The 16,802-nt window shown below is 39.0% G+C and overlaps 1 protein-coding gene across 3 annotated transcripts in view; it reads left to right on the top strand.

The window, feature by feature from the left end:
* LOC6050443 (serum response factor homolog) overlaps positions 1-16,802 on the top strand; it is a 319,292-nt gene that overhangs the window by 109,020 nt on the left and 193,470 nt on the right. The gene's annotated exons all lie outside the window — the stretch shown is intronic.

The raw sequence follows: 16,802 nt of genomic DNA, 5'->3' as shown, positions 1-16,802 counted from the left end.
GAGGCATCGATTTGTGAAAATCCAATGTACAGCACCGCAAAAAGTTTTTTTTCGGCGAAAAAACAAAATCTCTTCAATACTTGCATATTTTTAACACTTATGATTGCAAAACAACTGGGCAGCTGTAAAATACATTTTTAAACACTTTTTTTATTCAAATGTTGAGACCATGGCTTGTAATTTAAATTTTTATATTTTTAAATATGTTTTGGAAAAAAATTCAAAACTGTCAAACAAAATTACAGTTATCATTTTTAAGATTTGTTTTATTAAGAGTTTGTTTTCATGCTACAATCGTTTAAAGGTAAATGTTTTCTATGTTTTGAAATTTTTTGCGTTTTAAAATACTTCATGAAGGAAAAACACCACAGCAAAAAATATGTTGGTAAAGTTCAGAAAATTTCATTTTTTTTCTTGTTGAGAAACAGTCTAAAATTTTGTGAATATTTAGTTGTTCTCAGTAACACCAAATAACCCCTAATTTTTAATCTCACGATTGCTTCGAAATTTTTGTCAAGGTTAGAAACTGGATGTTTAAGCACTTTTAATATAAATAATTTCAAAATTTAATAAATAAGAGTCTCTTTTTAAAATTGCTACTAAAAACCTAAACATACAAAAACATCTAATTGAAATAGCGTTTATTTTTGTTCCAATCGACTTTTCATCGCCATATTTAGACATGATGCAATGGCTTCGAAATACAGTAATATTTAAATTAAGAGATATTATAAACCGGAGCAAAACCGAGCTTTGTAGATTAGCGTTCAAAATACCTCAAGAAGAACTTTGTAACAAATTTTTAAATGTAATAGGATTCTTAGATTTTTTTTGAAATTTTCTAATTCGTTTTTAAGTTAGATTTTCGATGTGTTTTTGAAAGTAAATTAAATATGAATCATTAATATTTTCAGTAGATCATGTTTCAACACAAAATTGGTTTTGATTACACAAAAAAAAATAAGGAAATAATTTTGGATGTATTTTGTACATTGTACTAATTGAGCATTAAATTTTATTAATTTTTAAATGTTTATCAACTTTGTATAACATGCATTTATTTTTTTTATTTTTCAAATAAAACATGTTTTTTTAAAATGAAACTCACTGACAATTTTTTATCAAAAATTTTCAACGCTACTACTATTTTTAGTACACTGAAAAAAAAAACAATTCTCGAAATCGTAAATTAAATTCACGAATGCGAGAACCACAAAGGAATATATTCACGTTTACAGTGCAAATGCACCATACTCATGAATAAATTCCTTCTTGGTTCTCACATTCGTGAACTTAATTCACGATTACGAGAATTGTTTTTTTTTCTGTGTACGATGACATGGACATTGTGTGACCTATCCCAATACGTGCTTTAAAAAAAATAATCTTGAGAATTGTCGATTTTGGTGAATGATGATTGAAAAAATAATTTAAATCCTATCAATGTACTCCAGTACTAAAATATAAAAATAACTAACGGCCTTCCCGAATGTTATTCTTGAGTGCAAATGCTACAAATATACAAATAATATACAAATAAATAGCTTATATTAGTAGCATGGTTATTTGAAAAAGACAAAAGACGCCTCGACCGGAATTTTGAGACACTCGTAATTAAACACTATTGTCTTTTTCATACATCCGTGAGCCACGTTATTATATAAGTTTTGGACAGCATCCCGAACAGACGGTAATAACTAAATTCATGCCATTTCAATAACAAATACTGTTAAAATAACAGAAAGTGTTATGAAGTAATCTTGAAAAATCCATTTTTGCATAAAAGTTCAATAACAGTTTATGTTATCATAACAAAAATTGTTATTGGTCTGATATTGATTGACAGCAAAAACAACTTGAGAATAACATTTTTTGTTATGGAAGAATAACTCCAAACGTTATTGGGATGATCGGATTAGTTGTTAAAATAACAAAAAATAAAAACAAAGATTTGTTCGAAAAATAACGTAAAATGTTATTAGTCTGTTATTACAATAACAATCCAATAACAAAAAAATCATAACGGCGAATAACAAATCTTGTTATAAATAACATAAAATGTTATTGGCCTAGTATTTTCAAATAACAAATAATGTTATTCCCAAGTTATTTCCGTCTGTTCGGGATATCATGAAGTTTTATTGTTATTAGAGAAGATCGAGTAAAAAGTATCTGCATAATTTCTGCTGTGAGCTGATGGTGGTAAAAAAATGCTATCAATCCAAAAGTATTCCTGTTATGTTGCAGTCCATTTTTTAACATTAATAGAATGTTTTTCTATATTGCATTAGCTATTCAAAGTAGCAAAACTCTCTAATATGATTTTAAATGCATGTGAGTAAAACTCACATCAATCTTTTAGAACACTGCTATTAACTTTTTTTTGTTTTTGTGTGTTAATATTTTAAAAGGAATTCAATCTTGTATTTGAGAAAATTGAGCATAAAACAAACAATTCTGAGTAACTACTGCAAAAATGACTAAAATTCAGTTGGGACAACTATGCCTTTCTGGGATGTTATAACGGAGGAATTTCATTAGACAAATTATGTTTTGGTACACAAGAAATTGTCTTATGTTTGGATGATTTTATGAATATGAATTGGTCAAATAGTCCAAAACTCACACATTTTTTTTTTCAGAAACAAATATTATACATTGAATTTCATATAAATTCCAAAAAATTAATAAGGTTACAAAAAGCAATCTTTACAGAGAAAAGGTCACATGACGGACACTTTGTTCAATATTGATGTCACTGGGCCGCTTCTTGGACGCTTCGTTTTAATCCGCAGCTCAGTACCCGGTCTAACGGGAAAACAAAAAAAAAACACATGATCCAATCGCGGATGATCAACTTCAAAACCCCTCCTGACTAGTCATATCCCAAGAAATTGATCAGCAACGGTCACCACAGAGCGATCAGATCACTACGGCAGAGCTCTTCAAGAAGACAATCGACCCCAAACAATCGAAACCTCTTCTGTGCAAGCGGAGAGAGAGAGAGGTTGAAAAAGCAAATCAATTTTGATTATGCGTCGATTATGTCAAAAATATAAAGTTCATAAATATTTCTCTCCTTGTAGTTATTGTTGCTGCATAGACCCAGCTCACTCACTTCAAACTGAGCAAAACGTTTAACGTTGCTGTTGTGCTTTGTTGTCGCAACATTTTTTACTGTCTCTTTTTAAATATTTTCCAAGTTGCAGACATAATCATCTGTGACTAGCGACCACACCAGCGACGCTTTCGATGGCGAAGACCTTTTCATGTGCCGGTACGGTCCCCGGGTCTCCCGGTCGAACGGTCGGAATGGTCACTTTGGGAGATTGAACTGTGTTGCCAACCAACGCGGTTCGAATCAAAACTGTGATCTTGGTCAACGAGATAAAAACAATGATCATTCCATCGCAAAAGGTTGCTTTGGAAGGGCACACAGAAACACACACGCACACGGTTGGGGTTATTATATTCCGATTGTTATTTATCGAAATTTGAATTCAATGTGCGCCACTGCTTCACTTAGCTTGGGAACGATACTTAGCGGGTTGGACTTTGATTGACTCCCGGACAAGTGTGTAAGCCTGTCTGCGTACATGCGAGTTGTGTAACTGAGCCCCGGGTTCGGTGGCATAAAAATTCATAAATCTCAGTTTCAGTCTGTTGCAGGCTGGTTATCAAGCAAAGTTATGAAACATGAATTATAAATGTGACTTTTCATTCTAGTCATTCATTTGCTGATAAAAAATGGTTATTAATATCTACAGAATTTACAGAATGCATATTTAACTGTACATTTTTGATGCATTTTTATTATCACGATAAATTTGGTTGATATTAAGGGTATTTTCCAAACATCTTCTTCTTTCATAATTAATGCATTGATGGACCCAATTCTGAAGTAATCGGTGTATTTTTTTGGAATCAAATATTGATTCCCGTAAAATTTAAAATGTTCAAATTATTTTGAAAAAAAAAAACTAAATACGCCAGAATGTGAAAGTTAAAAAAAAATCAGTCAAATTTTTTTTTTTTTTCACTGAAGGGCGACGTGAAACGCATTGTTGATTGCTGCCTTATTTAGAATCATATGTTGATTTTTTTTACAAATTTTAAGAATTTACTCCGATTATGTTGATAAGTAAAATACCAAGCATAAAGCATCCAGCGTTGCAATCGAACAACTTTCCACAAAAATCAGAAATTGGTTTCATCGGTGTTTTTTTTTTATTTAACCGCTTGGGGTGCTTCCCTGTGATCAAAGAAGGCATTTTGTAATGCTTCAAGTATCCACGCAATTTTGGCAGCTGTCTATAAAAAATGATAATACATTTACGGAAATATGTGTATCAGAGAGAATTTTCTGAAGGACTGGCCGTTTTAAGCAAAGTTTTAGGCATAGTAAAAAAAATCACTTTCTTTAAAAAGTTTACACATATTTATTTAACTTTATTTACAAACATTGACATTCCCAAGATCCACAATTTTACTTTTTTTAAGGACCAAAACAGTCAATTTTCCAATTCTTAAAATCCAAAAATACTTAAAGAATCCATTTTAAAAAATCTTAAAAAAAGTTTGAAAACAAAATTAAAAAAAATACAAACATACATTTTGGCCCTTTTTAAATTTGATTTTGCTACAATTTGATTCAAAAGATTGGAATTTTTTTAAATTATTTAACTTTTTTAGGAATTTTAAAGTTAATGATGATGAAAAATGTAACAAACATCTCTTCATTTAATGGTTATGTTTAAAATAATGCAATTCCGTCAAGCAATTTATCTCTATCAAATCTTTTTTTTATAATGTAAATAATAAAAAAATCAGGTTTGAAAAAGTGCAAAAATTCAGCAATGTTAAAAAAATCTTTTCAAATATCATCAAATTCAAATATCAAAATCATCAACTTCAGCAATTCAAAGAATGCAAAAACTCGTTGGACTCAGAAAGAACTGCCATGTTCGAAATAATGCAAAATGAATCAATTATAACTTTTTTTTCAAGAACTGCTTTTGTTTGAAATGGTTCAAAAACTCATAGAAAACCTACAACTTTTATTGTTATATAAAATGATCACATTCCAAACAAAAATATAAAAATAACTAGAAGATTCTCTAAATCAAATTATTTTTATGAAGCTTCTCAAGTTTGGAAGAAAGATCACAAAAATAAATGAAATTTACTCTTTAAAAAATCCATGGTCCGAAAATCTCAAAATTCTTACAAAGTTTGAACAAAGCTTTTTCTTAAAATGTTTATTAACAATTTTATGCAAACTTACCGGTTTTTAAAGAGCCATTTGTTTAAAATTATTATTTTTTTAAGTTTATTATAATGCTAGAAGTTGCAAAAAACGTAACGTTGTATTTTACTTTACTAAAACTTATTGAATTTGGATTTATCAGAACGGCTTATGTTCCAATTACCTTTTTTTAGAAATCATAATTCGCAAAGAATCTCAAGAAAAACAATAAAAAAAAAAAACAAAAAATGCACATGAAAATATTTGTTTTATATGAGGCCGTTCCAAATACTTTTCAACCTTAAGGGCTGTTTTCTAACTAGAATTTTCAAAATATCTCACTACAATGTCTGTCAAACTGACAATTTTTTTGTGCTTTTGATGGAAAGGAAATAAATTTATTTCCTTTCCATCAAAAGCACAAAAAAAATTGTCAGTTTGACAGACATTGTAGTGAGATATTTTGAAAATTCGAGTTTGAAAAACAACTGGACTAGAGAACTAGTTTTATGAAACTTTTTTTCAATCAAATGTAGAGACAATTGCTTGCTTTTATTATTTTTTTGCTATCCCTGGACTTAGGTAAGATTTGAGGGACATAAACTTCAAAGAATACACAGCAAAAAATCCGATAGTAAAATCGCATGCTAAAGCATGCACATCACCTTCGTCAAAATAAACACTTAATATTACACACAGCACGTACAATTTTTTCAAACACAAAAAAAAAAGTTGCAACCGACGGGATTCAAACCCAGCACCAACAGTATGGACTGGCGCCTTAGCCCACTCGGCCATCAGACCGATGTTAAGCTGTAAAGATAAACGCATATATGAGCTTTACATTTCGGTCAAGTAGGTTTCCCATACTGTTGGGCTACATATTTCAGGGTGTAAAATCACTAAAAATTGCATAAAATAGTGCAATATTTATTTTACACCCACGCCTTTTACAAGCAGCTGAAATACTACTTTTTTGCTGTGTATTTACAAAAGGTTATATGCGAAGAAAATGTGTGGTCTTACAGAAATAGAAGAAATGTTTTTTATTCGATACAATGCTTTTGGCGTCAAATTAGTTAATTTAAAAACTTAAAAAATATGTATGGAAATAGAAGCCTTAGCTTATATTTCCATACATATTTTTTTATATATTTTATTGAAATAGATGTCTTATCAACAGCAAACAAATGCATTTTCAACGTTGATATAATTTGTTCTCGATTGAGCACCCAGTCGGCCTGGGTTCGATCCCAGACGGTCCCGGTGGCATTTTTCGAGACGAGATTTGTCTGATCACGCCTTCCGTCGGACGGGAAGTGAATGTTGGCCCCGGACTAACCTAAAAAGGTTAGGTCGTTAGCTCAGTCCAGGTGTAGGACTCGTCTCCCTGGGTCCTGCCTCGGTGGAGTCGCTGTTAGGCGGTTGGACTAACAATCCAAAGGTCGTCAGTTTGAATCCCGGGGTGGATGGAAGCTTAGGTGTAAAAAGAGGTTTGCAATGGCCTCAACAATCAAGCCTTCGAACACCTAGTTTCGAGTAGGAATCTCGCAATCGAGAACGCCAAGGCAATGCTGTAGAGCGAATAATTTGATTTGATTTTTGAGCTATAAAACAAATGATTTCAATCATTTATTTGACAACAGCATTGAAATTACTGAACTTTAATATAAATAATGTCTTCAATTATAACTGTTTCGATTTTTTCTATATTGGCTAACAAATTAAAAATAGTAGAAAACTGTTTTCAAATTGAAAAATAATCATCATGGAACATTCATTATATATATTTTTTTTTTGAAGGTTTCATATTTTTTTCATAATGTTTTTAATCTAAAACCCCAGACCACAAGAAATCATTCCATTAAAAAGTTTCCTGTAAAAACCCTAAACAAAAATTTCCGTGGCTAACAAACGAGCCGGTTGATCTGCGTGTCCAACGGCGGGCGCGAAAGCACCCTCTCTCTTCACGCATGATCATCGCACCTGAATTTGTGTATTCTTTACAAAGAAACAGAAACCAGAAGGTGAAGAAGAAGAAGAAAAAAATCCCTATCTATTCAACCTGGGGGGAACCTGTTTCATAACTTACATTGTTTTCGATTTGGCATGAGTTATAAGCGCGGCTAACCCCCCAACCAGAATCAGACTACTGAAAGGAGGTTTGGCCGCAACAAAAAAAAACTAAAAATAAATAAATAAAGTCTGATCAACGGGGGTAGGGTCCACCACACGTGCTACCTGGCACAGCTTAAGAGGAGGTGGCCAGAAGAGCGGAAAGTGGGTGGTTCAAGAGTTGAAAAAACAAAACGGAGCATATAATAAAGGGGGGAGAGGGCAACAAGAAAAGCACAATGCCGACCACAAGAAGCTTGAAATTCTCGATCAACCGGTCAAAGTCACTTAGTGATAAGGCTTTAAAAATTGAGTGGGGAAAAGGTATTGGAGTTTAGAGAAAAGTTTTACTAGAAAGAACTGTAAAATTGAACAAATCCAAGAAATTACAATTTTAAAAATATAAGAGAAATAGAAAATGAAGCAATTAAAAATTAATAAAATATTTATGTATAGTAAATATTGAGGAAAGCGAAGATGAACGCAAATAAGTGAATAACTCTCAACGTTCCAACGTAAACTGCTCCCTCGCTGACTTTCCATTAATCTGCGTCTTATCGCTTTCTCGTAACAACAATATATGAAAATGTTTATTGTGTCGGTAGATTAGCTCTCTTTCTCATCTCTCGTTTGCAAGTGAGCAGCCCCACTCCACTTCATCCCGCTCAACTTGGGAGGGAGGTCTCTGCTGTGGATCTTACCCCCAGAACAACTCGGCTACAAAAACAGCGATCGATCGCCGGTTTGTTGTTCTTCGGAAGTCTTGGGCAACGTTGCACAAATCGAGCTGAACATTTTATGAGGTCACAATGCTAATATTTTTTTTCTGAAACATTGTTGCCAGATCTTCACTGATGAATGTAAAAGTGGTTCTTCAAGTTAAAGTGCTCATAACTTTTGACAGGGTTGTCAGTTGACCCTCGAATGCTCCTGTGACCTTATAAAATGTTATTCCCAACAAGAAGACCTGCACTGAAATCCTGGCACCCGAGGGCACAAAAGAGTTTCACTGTCATCCCCCTCGTTCCGGGGTCTTATCGATGAAGCGGCAGTAGCAGCAAAAAATAAATTGAAAAACCAACAACAACCTGGCTGGCACGCTACCACCAGTCCAGAACGCCGAGGTGAGATTAAGATTTGCCGCGGTCGACTTAAGGCCGGCCGGCTTCTGGGCTTGATGGCGCTTTATGCGATGACGGCGGAGAGAGGGCATCTCCAAGGGTCATCAACGCGCGGTCGGTAGCAAATGTGAGCCGATCGAACGGACAGGCGTTCCGTTATGGTTTGTGCTCTTATCATAATTTTATGGGTTGAAGATATGGTCTTGGTGGCAGCGAAGGCTGTCAGGGTAATATTTAAAAAAAAATCAAATATTTAATCTTTTTAAATTTCCTTCAAATATTTTCATATTCAAAATTTCAAACTATGACAAAGTTATTATCATGAATTTTAGCAAATTAAAAAAGAATAATGTCTCATTGATTATTCTATTCAACAACATGAAGAATAAACTGCCCACTACTCGACCCACAAACCCGAAACCAATAGATCACCAACGCGACCCCCCTTAATCGCGAAAGCACTTTATCAAAAGCCCAATCGACGGACCCACTTCATAGCTTTCGATAAGCTTTCAATCACCCCTTGACTGAGGGCGTGAGGCTTTCTTCGACCAACCTGCCAACCCCCCCAACTTCTTTCCAAGTCATTAATGAGGATTTCGTCCCTGAAAATTTTGATCTATTAGTCACGATTACCACCTCAGCCCCGAAAGCCATCACACGAAGCGCAAATAATAATAAATACGTAACGTAATGAAATTATCCTCCATCATTTGACAGACAGAGAGAGAGAGAGAGAGAGACCCCAATGGTATCAAGAGGGTCATATTTTTATTACGATTAAGATGCTCTCACCTCCACGACGACGTCGTCGTCGTCGCAACGGTCCGAATTGTCCAAGAAGTGGCCAAATCGCCCCCCAAGGTCCAGGAAAATATTTATCTCTGTTTATGTTTTGATAGATTGCGCATGAACTTTGAGCACTGTGAAAATAAAGCTTAGCGGGATTAGAGGAGGGACGTTTTGAGCATTTTAGGGTGGTTCAAATCTGACTCTGACTCTGGAATTTTTTGATTAAAAGCTATAATCATTGACTATTTGCATCTGACTATTTGATTCTGTCTTTGGCTTTGAAATTGATTTCATTCTGACTCTGACTCTGACTCTGACTCTGACTCTGACTCTGACTCTGACTCTGACTCTGACTCTGACTCTGACTCTGACTCTGACTCTGACTCTGACTCTGACTCTGACTCTGACTCTGACTCTGACTCTGACTCTGACTCTGACTCTGACTCTGACTCTGACTCTGACTCTGACTCTGACTCTGACTCTGACTCTGACTCTGACTCTGACTCTGACTCTGACTCTGACTCTGACTCTGACTCTGACTCTGACTCTGACTCTGACTCTGACTCTGACTCTGACTCTGACTCTGACTCTGACTCTGACTCTGACTCTGACTCTGACTCTGACTCTGACTCTGACTCTGACTCTGACTCTGACTCTGACTCTGACTCTGACTCTGACTCTGACTCTGACTCTGACTCTGACTCTGACTCTGACTCTGACTCTGACTCTGACTCTGACTCTGACTCTGACTCTGACTCTGACTCTGACTCTGACTCTGACTCTGACTCTGACTCTGACTCTGACTCTGACTCTGACTCTGACTCTGACTCTGACTCTGACTCTGACTCTGACTCTGACTCTGACTCTGACTCTGACTCTGACTCTGACTCTGACTCTGACTCTGACTCTGACTCTGACTCTGACTCTGACTCTGACTCTGACTCTGACTCTGACTCTGACTCTGACTCTGACTCTGACTCTGACTCTGACTCTGACTCTGACTCTGACTCTGACTCTGACTCTGACTCTGACTCTGACTCTGACTCTGACTCTGACTCTGACTCTGACTCTGACTCTGACTCTGACTCTGACTCTGACTCTGACTCTGACTCTGACTCTGACTCTGACTCTGACTCTGACTCTGACTCTGACTCTGACTCTGACTCTGACTCTGACTCTGACTCTGACTCTGACTCTGACTCTGACTCTGACTCTGACTCTGACTCTGACTCTGACTCTGACTCTGACTCTGACTCTGACTCTGACTCTGACTCTGACTCTGACTCTGACTCTGACTCTGACTCTGACTCTGACTCTGACTCTGACTCTGACTCTGACTCTGACTCTGACTCTGACTCTGACTCTGACTCTGACTCTGACTCTGACTCTGACTCTGACTCTGACTCTGACTCTGACTCTGACTCTGACTCTGACTCTGACTCTGACTCTGACTCTGACTCTGACTCTGACTCTGACTCTGACTCTGACTCTGACTCTGACTCTGACTCTGACTCTGACTCTGACTCTGACTCTGACTCTGACTCTGACTCTGACTCTGACTCTGACTCTGACTCTGACTCTGACTCTGACTCTGACTCTGACTCTGACTCTGACTCTGACTCTGACTCTGACTCTGACTCTGACTCTGACTCTGACTCTGACTCTGACTCTGACTCTGACTCTGACTCTGACTCTGACTCTGGTTCTGGTTCTGGTTCTGGTTCTGGTTCTGGTTCTGGTTCTGGTTCTGGTTCTGGTTCTGGTTCTGGTTCTGGTTCTGGTTCTGGTTCTGGTTCTGGTTCTGGTTCTGGTTCTGGTTCTGGTTCTGGTTCTGGTTCTGGTTCTGGTTCTGGTTCTGGTTCTGGTTCTGGTTCTGGTTCTGGTTCTGGTTCTGGTTCTGGTTCTGGTTCTGGTTCTGGTTCTGGTTCTGGTTCTGGTTCTGGTTCTGGTTCTGGTTCTGGTTCTGGTTCTGGTTCTGGTTCTGGTTCTGGTTCTGGTTCTGGTTCTGGTTCTGGTTCTGGTTCTGGTTCTGGTTCTGGTTCTGGTTCTGGTTCTGGTTCTGGTTCTGGTTCTGGTTCTGGTTCTGGTTCTGGTTCTGGTTCTGGTTCTGCAACTCCAACTTGTCAAAATTTGCTTAATCCGACTCCGGGTCTTCGACAAGTATTTGACTCAACAGACCTTGACTCTGTCCTTAAAATCAAATTTTAAAATCTGATGTTGCAAAGTAAGAAGTAAGTAAGAAGTAGTCAGAAATCAGAAGTCAGTAGTCTGAATTCAGTAGTCAGTAGTCAAAAGTGAGTAGTCAGTAGTCTATAATCTGTGGTCAGGAGTCAGTAGTCAGTAGTCAGTAGTCAGAAGTCAGAAATCAGTAGTTTGAAGTCTGAATTATGTAGTTTGAAGTCAGCAGTCGGAACTCTGAACCTCTACAAAACCACTCAATCTCTCTCTGCAATTCCTAGACCAAGTACCACCCTAACCTCCCACCTTAAGCCAACACCGCTTCAGTCTCTATGTGCGATCACCTAGCCCATGGAGATATATCGATTTCCAACGTATGATTTATGTGTGAATTGATCGATTGATACGTTAAGCGGGAGATTTGAGCCCTCATGTGCGCTCCTCCGCCGGGCTATGTCGAACATCACAACTTACAGCGGAAAAGAAGCAAAATAAAGATCACAATGAACACACATTTTATAGATCGGATTAGCGCGGACTTATTTCAGTTTCCCGCCGCTCCGCTCCGAATCTTGCGCTGAGCAAAGAAGACATCGCGTGTGTTTTTCTACGAATTCCGAGGGCGCGTGGTGTTCCTCCGGAATGCCCCCTCACGGGGAAGACTTCATGGGGGGCTGGACAACGAAGGGTCCCTCAATCGATCTTGGGGTCTTATCTACGCGCCCGGACCCTCTAGCCCTGGGATTGAGTTTTCGAGAGTGATATATTAATTACGAGCTGGCTATAAATTCAAAGTTCAGGCGGGGTCAGATCGCGAGGGGACCTTGTGGGAATCGATTGAAATTCGACCCCCGTTCGAAAGGGTCTATGGCGAAAATGCAGCGGCACTTTGGTTTGACGCACACGGGGTTTCGGGCTTCCTGGAAGTGGACAACCGTCTTTGGTGAATTTTGGTTTGTGGAATTTTTCGGAGGCGCGTATAAATCTTTATCGATCTGCAGCAGTGAGACAGACACAAGCCGAGATTGATGACCAATGTGAGCTGAGTCTTGCGAGGTTGATGGAGGTTGGCAGGATGGAAGGGCTTTTTGTTGATTTTGGTTTATTTTAAAAATATATTTCCTTTGAAGCATTGTCGCGCTTTACTGGCTTGTGATTGAATGTAGGATTCTTTTAAATTCCGAATAAATACACTGTTAATATTTACAGACCTTTTTTTTAAAAATATGGTGATTTAGCAGTTACATTTAAAAATTATTCCACAAATTCCAATCTGAATTATTTTTTCAGAGAAAATCTAACTGAATCTTTCTAACAGTGCATTCCAAGAAAAACTGCACCATTTCGCGTTAAATTCAATTTACCTCGCAAATGCGTGAATTTCCCCTACTCTTCCACCTTCCAGACTTCGATTCCTTGGACAGAGTCATCGCAATTTTCCAACCGCAAGTGCCAATACAGAAGCAGCAGCAAAAAATATCGATCGCGCGTGATCAACCTTGACGTTGACAGGTCCAAGATCCTACGACGCTCTTTGCTTGCCCTACCTTCGTTTGTTGATTGTTTGTTCAAAACGTTTGTCGTTTGACGATCCGCAACCGCTGGAGATCCTGACGTTGGGTAAAGGGGCAGCGAGGCTTTCTTCGAAGAATTTACGATAATCACTTCGGACGTGCCCAGCGAGCTCCTTCGGCTGTGGAGGTTGTGGAATTTCTAAATACAACAGAAGATCGAGTTGAAGATCTTCTACTACACCTAAGAAGAACTTAGAATTTGATCAAAAGGTGAGCTTGCAAGGAGAAGTGAACGCTTTTTGAGGTTAGGAAAAAAGTGCGACGAGAATTAGTGGCTGTGCCTAGAAGCAGTCATTTAGGGAGATGTTGAGAATTACGTAAGAAGTCTTTGAGCGATTCCATTTGAAAATACAAATTTCTACAAAATGTCGCGTAATTTCTGGACAGCCCCTCCCCCCATCAACCCAGAAGCAATAGTGCAGCCAATCGATCGAGAATCACGTCACACAAGACATGCCCACAACTCGACCGGTGATCGACAGGTCTGAGCGACATTTAACGAAACGTTGCATCTTCACGATGTTGTTGTTGTTGTTTTGACTCGCTCGTTTTTGTTTGCATCACGAGTGAGTGGACGCGACGGCTCGTTGACGCGAGAGAGGGGGCGGTCTAATGAGTAAGAGAATTTTAAATAGCCACTCGCGCAGACACGATCGTGATCGTGGAGTAAATGGAGCGCAGAAACTGATAAGAAGAACAAAAAAGTTGATGCCTTCAATTGTCCGTGAAGATCTTATCGACACACAATGAAACACAGCTAAAAAAGTAGTAATCCAGCTGCGTGTAAAAGGCATGGGTGTAAAATAAATATTGCATTATTTTATGCAATTTTATGTGATTTTACACCCTGAAATATGTAGCCCATCAGTATGGGAAACCTACTTGACCGGAATGTCAAGCTCATATATGCGTTAATCCTTACAGCTTTTCATCGGTCTGATGGCCGAGCGGGCTAAGGCGCCAGTCCTTACTGTTGGTGCTGGGTTTGAATCCCGTCGGTTGCAACTTTTTTGTGTATGCAAAAATTGTACATGCAGTGTGTAATATTAAGTGTTTATTTTGACGAAGGTGATGTGCATGCTTTTGCATGCGATTTTACCATCAGATTTTTTGCTGTGCAGTGACGAAGATTTAGGACGCTAATTAACACCATGCGGAGGTGGTTTTTAAAGCAAATCAAATGAAGGAAATTAAAATGAAACAAGCCAAACCATTTTTTGTAATTTTTTTAAATAACATTGAATGGTCAATTTTAACTTATCTATTTTATTATCTTTTTTACTTCCAGGTATGTTTTACATTTCAAGATGAATATCTCAGTGTGAGCAGTAATGTGTTTCAGGTTTGAAAATTAAAAAAAAATATTGATCATTTTATTATTTCATGTGTAATCATCACTTCATTAATACAGTTTTTGTAGAATTTGCTCAGTTTGTTCTAGAGGTCGTATCGAGGATTACCGATTTGGACGAAACATACAGTCGAACATCTCAACTTTATGTGGAATTTGTCATGAAATCTAAATGTCTCAAAGTGCAAACAAGAAAATGCTGCCTTCTAAAAAACAAAACGTAAGAAACAAGAAACAAGAAACAAGAAACAAGAAACAAGAAACAAGAAACAAGAAACAAGAAACAAGAAACAAGAAACAAGAAACAAGAAACAAGAAACAAGAAACAAGAAACAAGAAACAAGAAACAAGAAACAAGAAACAAGAAACAAGAAACAAGAAACAAGAAACAAGAAACAAGAAACAAGAAACAAGAAACAAGAAACAAGAAACAAGAAACAAGAAACAAGAAACAAGAAACAAGAAACAAGAAACAAGAAACAAGAAACAAGAAACAAGAAACAAGAAACAAGAAACAAGAAACAAGAAACAAGAAACAAGAAACAAGAAACAAGAAACAAGAAACAAGAAACAAGAAACAATAAACAAGAAACAAGAAACAAGAAACAAGAAACAAGAAACAAGAAACAAGAAACAAGAAACAAGAAACAAGAAACAAGAAACAAGAAACAAGATACATACCATACCAATCAGCATAGCGCACCAGGTACGCGTGCTGTAGCAAGAAGACGCTTCCATCTTTCTCGGTCTTGGGCTGCTACTCTCCAATTTCCCAGGTTACAGATCTTCCGGATATCACCATTCACTTGATCTCCCCACCGTGCGCGCGGTTTCCCTGCTCTCCTGCCTGTACCGCCAGCTGGTTCGGCGCGGTCAAAAGCAGTCTGACAGGCTGGCTCTCGTCCATTCGGGCGACATGGCCGGCCCACCTGAGCCTCCCGATCTTCGCCTGGGTGGCGATGGTCGGTTCTTCAAGAAACGCGTGCAGTTCGTGGTTCATGCGTCTTCGCCACACTCCGTCAGACACCTGCACTCCACCGTAGATCGTTCGTAGCACCTTCCGTTCGAAAACTCCAAGGGCACGTTCGTCCTCCTGCCGCATCGTCCAGGTCTCGTGGCCATAGAGGACTACCGGTCTTATCAGTGTTTTGTACATCGTCAGCTTCGTGCGGCGTTGCACTCGATCCGATGTGAGGGTCTTCCGTAATCCGAAGTAGGCACGATTCCCAGCAAAAATACGAGTCCGGATCTCTTTGCTGGTGTCGTTGTCGGCGGTTACCAGCGATCCTAAGTACACGAACTCGCTCACCTCCTCCAACTCATCACCATCCACAGTTAGAGGGGTGAGGCTTGGGGGGCCGACATCCTTCGAACCCCTTCCTCTCATGTACTTTGTCTTCGTCGTATTCATGCCAAGTCCTACACGCCTTGCTTGTACCTTCAGTCGGGTGTATACATCCTTCACCGTCTCCAGGTTCCTTGCCACAATGTCGATGTCATCGGCAAAAGCAAGCAACTGGTAGGACCTGTTCATGATCGTGCCACTCGTGTCAATGCCCGCTCTTCGAATGATGCCCTCAAGAACGATGTTGAACAGCGAACAGGATAAGCCATCACCTTGCCGCAGCCCTCGACGTGATCCAAAGGGTTCCGCTAAATCCCCCGAAACACGCACGTAACACATCACACCATCCAAGGTAGCCTTGATCAGCCGAATCAGTTTATCCGGAAATCCGTTCTCGTGCATGATCTGCCATAGCTGCTCGCGGTCGACTGTATCATAGGCTGCCTTGAAGTCGATGAAGATGTGATGTGTGGGCACGTTGTACTCACGACATTTCTCGAGGATCTGTCGGAGACAAAATATTTGGTCCGTGGTGGCGCGCGCGCCAGTGAAGCCCGCTTGGTAGGGCCCCACGAACCTCCTTGCATGGGGTGACAGCTGACGGCAGAGGATCTGGGAGAGGATTTTGTAGGCCGCGTTAATAAGCGTGATGCCGCGGTAGTTGCCGCAGTCCAGCTTATCGCCCTTTTTGTAGATCGGGCACACGACACCATCCATCCATTCCTTCGGTAGCTTCTCCTCCTCCCAGATCTTGGAGATCACGCAGTGAAGCGCCCTCGCCAGTTTCTCTCCTCCATATTTGAAGAGCTCACCGGGTAACCGATCCTTGCCGGCAGCTCTATTGTTCTTCAGCTTCCTGATCTCCCTCTTCACCGTCTCTAGATCAGGTGCCGGGAACTGTTCATCAGCTGCGGGCGCTCCAAGGTTGACTCCAACGCCGTCTCCGTCCGCTTCATCGCCGTTGAGGTGCTCGTTGAAGTACTGCTTCCACCTTTCCAACACCTCGCTCTTGTTTACGATCAGGTTTCCACCGTTGTCCCTGCACACGTCGGCTCGCGGCACGAAGCCTTTGCGGGACCGG

This window comes from Culex quinquefasciatus, chromosome 2 (genome assembly GCF_015732765.1).
Source record: "Culex quinquefasciatus strain JHB chromosome 2, VPISU_Cqui_1.0_pri_paternal, whole genome shotgun sequence".
In the NCBI taxonomy this organism is placed as follows: Eukaryota; Metazoa; Arthropoda; class Insecta; order Diptera; family Culicidae; genus Culex; species Culex quinquefasciatus.
The sequence above is the reverse complement of the archived record's forward strand: the minus strand, read 5'-3'. Positions and strand labels throughout refer to the sequence as shown.